Source organism: Magallana gigas, chromosome 2 (genome assembly GCF_963853765.1).
Source record: "Magallana gigas chromosome 2, xbMagGiga1.1, whole genome shotgun sequence".
NCBI classification, from domain to species: Eukaryota; Metazoa; Mollusca; class Bivalvia; order Ostreida; family Ostreidae; genus Magallana; species Magallana gigas.
In genome coordinates, this window is record NC_088854.1 from 21,065,987 (window position 1) to 21,070,268 (window position 4,282).

At 33.0% G+C, this 4,282-nt stretch overlaps 1 long non-coding RNA gene across 2 annotated transcripts; it reads right to left on the minus strand.

Annotated features, from left to right (window-relative positions):
• Positions 1-315: 315 nt before the first annotated feature.
• Positions 316-3,330, minus strand: LOC136272195 (uncharacterized). Of its 2 annotated transcripts, XR_010710157.1 has the most exons (7): positions 3,122-3,330; positions 2,957-2,998; positions 2,524-2,720; positions 1,676-1,795; positions 1,302-1,348; positions 930-1,010; positions 316-579 (listed from the first exon to the last, which is right to left on the minus strand). It is a non-coding gene; the product is annotated as an uncharacterized lncRNA (long non-coding RNA). The 2 variants fall into 2 exon arrangements; XR_010710159.1 differs by lacking the exon at positions 2,957-2,998.
• Positions 3,331-4,282: the final 952 nt, after the last annotated feature.

Genomic DNA, 4,282 nt, shown 5'->3' on the forward strand with positions numbered 1-4,282 from the left:
GTACAAAAGATGGATTCACTCGGACTTAAAACCGACAGCAGTAAGTCAAATACTTACTAGTCCGTCTCAAATTTATTTGACAATGGTTCAACATTGATCAATGCACACTTCACAACATTATTAAAACAGCGCTTCTTATTGGATCATGCAAACTTGTATGACACCAACCAGCGTACGATGTTTCTAACCCAGTTAAACTATGCCTATTCGGTCAAGGGTTTATGTAGAGTCGAGCGGATCAGAAACCCTTGAGTTGGAAAGATGCCTTTTTGGAGAACTTGGAAGGAATAAAAGTGCATTAAAAACAAACAAATATTTTCTCCACAGACATTTATTTCAATGAAAATATAACATGAAAATAATACAAAAGCAATCTATTTTTCACCAAGATTTTCCTCTAGCAATTCTCGATTTAAAATATATACATATTCTTGTTGCAAGGAATTCTCTTCTCTACAGAGTATAATTCCACCTGCTACAATGCCTCAAAATATTGCCTCAGTGAGTTGATGTCCGGATTCATATTGCGAGGACATGATGGAGAGGTCGCCATGTTTAAAAGATTCCTTACAATTGGACCTAAATGAAAAGCAACCCAAACATTTAACAAAACATTTTTTTCATTGAGTGTTGTGTTATATATAATACCGATTTATGATGATGAAGCATTTCTCTTTGTCAAACACATGATCTCACACGTGAATAAAAGGTACCTAAATATTACCTAAACAGTTATTGCATAGACCTTTCCTTTCCGGGATTTTCAACTAACAGTAAACAGAATACAAAGTATTGTCTTGTGAAATATTATTTTGTCGTTCAATAACCTTCCCAAAATTTCAATTAATAGTTAACAAAATACAAAGTATTGTCGTATGAAATATACGTTTCTCTAATTAAGTTTATGGAAAGTATCATATAAAACTTACAGACTGGTAACATGCACCATAAGTTTCCATCCGCCATTGACAGTTCTGTTTGAGTACCTTGATCGTTCTTCAATTCTGATTCTTCGGAGATTGATGAACCGAAAAAGGCAAAATAAATCTAAATTGTTTAGTCTGTGTCAGCTATTATTAAAAAAAAAAGAAAACTAGGGAAAGACCCTTTGTCTTTAAGCATGTCACTTACGAACATAAAAGCAATTAACATATGTAAGCCATTTCTCTCTCAAATATTGAATTCAAAATTAATTACTTCTTATCTCCAACACAGCTTTAGTGATAACATAATATGTAACTCTGTTTGACAAGGCTATGTTAAAATGTTTTACTTGAAAAGTCTTAGGTACGTGTACTTACTTGGTCTCCGTCTGTCGTTCTGCAAGGCCGTAGATTGTGATGGTTGTCTGAAATGTAGAATTAATTACTTATAATGTAAGCTGTATAGACTGTAGTCTTTTGTTATTATACATGTAGAAGCTATATTAAGGAAAAGTAGCCCTGCGAAATCATTTCTTGATATAAATTTGTTTAAAGTCAATATAATTTTTTTTTGGTGTTGTTTTTTAATTCTTCATCTTCGTCTTCGTCTTGATGATTTTAAAATAAAATATTGATAACTAATTGAGGATTTTTTTTGGTGTATGAAATATATGGAATGATGGAAATTACAGTTATTGGATAGTTAGTACAAAATAAGAGAATATACATGCTTTTAATTCTATAAAACTTACTGTATGTGGTGAATTTCATCAAAGCTTTCCGTGAACATATCCATTCTTGATGTTGGGATTTTTTTGTTTTGATGTTTATTGGTCTTCTTATCAGAGAGAGAAACTGAAGGCTTTTTCATTCTAAGGAGTAACACAAATAAAGATTAAATTTAAAAGAATAAAGGATAGTTTCGATTATAGATATAAAATGGACAAAACTATGCATTTCAACAAGTAGCAGAACTGTTATCGTGAAATTTGACAAATCAATTATATTCTATCCTCTATCATGCATCCTATCCCACTAATGAGCTATTTTCTATCCTACCTATCCCTTACCATCCATATTAAGGAATAAAAGATAAACAAATATGACTAAAAATGATTTTATCAAATAATGTAATTCTGTAATACACAAATGTAGGGTACCATTTTCGTGATGAGGATTTAATAATATTTTATCATAGGTACATGTATTACATGCATTTGATTAGATCTCTCATTACCATTAGTAGGAAACCAGGTTACACCTGCGTTCTTGCATAAAGTATATTAAATATATTTCCTGCTTAGAAAGAAAGGTTCTGATTTTTACTAATCAGAGGATGGTCATACGTGCGTTTATTTTGATTCAAACAATTATTTCATTTGCATACTGTATAGACCTTTTTTCTGAGGTGTCTAAATCAACATGACAAACACGTGATCTGTTCTTGACCGTTGGGTGTCTAAAATGTTATCTTTACTCAAAATGTAGAAAAATGTCAAATATCAATATTTTCAGAAAAAACAATAAACAGAGATACAGCGGTATATCACCGTTTGGAATCATATCTTGATACTTTTGCAAAACGTAAGATTCGATTTACCTGCTTTTGGGGTACCGGAAGGCTTTGGAATATGGATTGCTCTTGATCTTCAGCTCCGTGACCTGCCTGTTGTTGTATGCTGTAACTGCTTCAAACGTCGGTACAGGAATTGGAATTTCAAGCACCGAAAATATGTCAGTCTTGTGTTTGATGAGAGATATTTTCACTAAATACTTCTAAAGGGTTCGGAGACTGAACTGTAAATTGATACAAAGATTCGGAACAATCAATTTGTACTCAAATGCTACATGTCAAATTGTACGTGGATAACCCCAGTACGATTTTATCGAAATATCAATTAACACATCCTCCATGCAAATTGGTACGTAGACAACCCCAGTACTATTTTATCGAAATATCAATTAACACAATTAAAGCCAATAAAGCAAGGCATAAGCCACAATTTTAAGAAGTGACTAAGAAAACAACTTACGATTCTACATTTACAGCTAGGTTGGTTTGAAAGATTCACATTCTGGAATGATATAATATTGGCCATCTATTCCGACCAAATTTGTGGAGAATTTGGATGCTTAAAAAAGTTGTTATTAAATTCTTGTTCTTCTTCTCTAATAGCAAAACGTAAGATTCGATTTACCTGCTTTTGGGGTACCGGAAGGCTTTCGGATATGGATTGCTCTTGATCTTCAGCTCTATGACCTGCCTGTTGTTGTATGCTGTAACTGCTACAAACGTCGATACAGGAACCGGAATTTCAAGCACCGAAAATATGTCAGTCTTGTGTTTGATGAGAGATATTCTCACTAAATACTTCTTAAGGGTTCGGAGACTGAACTGTAAATTGATACAAAGATACGCAAAAATCAATTTGTACTTAAATGCTTCATGTCACATGCTACGTAGATAACCCCAGTACGATTTTATCGAAATATCAATTAACACATCCTACATGTCAAATGCTACGTAGACATCTCCAGTACGATTTTATCGAAATATCAATTAACACATTTAAAGCCAATGAAGCAAGGCTTAAGCCACTATTTTAAGAAGTGACTAAGAAAACAACTTACAATTCCACATTTACAGCTAGGTTGGTTTGAAAGTTTTACATTCTGGAATATGATTTTTGCCATCCATTCCGACCCAATTTGTGGAGAATCTGGAGGCTTGAAAAAGTTGTTATTAAAATCTTGTTCAGCTTCTCCAATAGCTACTCATTTGTTGTCCACAAATTTAAAATAATTGGTGTCAGCTGGGATTATATCAAACATTATGTCATACAATCCCGCAGGATCCAGGCCTTTCAAGGTGAGCTTTACATACGGAAACATTCTCCTGAAATAAAATGGATAATACAAGTATTTAAAATGAAATCAAACCAGGTTATCATATGTTAAGAGGGATTATAAATATCTATTAAAGTCAATACATTTTGCTTTTCCAACGTCCACACAGCTTATGGTCCCAAGTTTACCAACATGCATGTTGTTAACCAACCCAACAACACATTTCTTAACGATAATCTACTAAACATGTTCATGAATATGACGTCAAAGAATTTGTATGAGAAAACTGATGAGAGAGAGTCAAGGACAAGAGGATGTTGGATAAACAGTGTTTGGGAGCATGTTTCGATGATAAAAGATATATACCTAATTTCAAGTCATATTATTTACACATACATACTGTCCTGTTCTGTTGATAATCATTTCAATTCCATTTCTGTAGAAGTTATTTCAAAGGTTGCTCTTTTCCAATTCCAGCGATTCGGAACCGTTTTGCAAAGGCTAAAACGTAT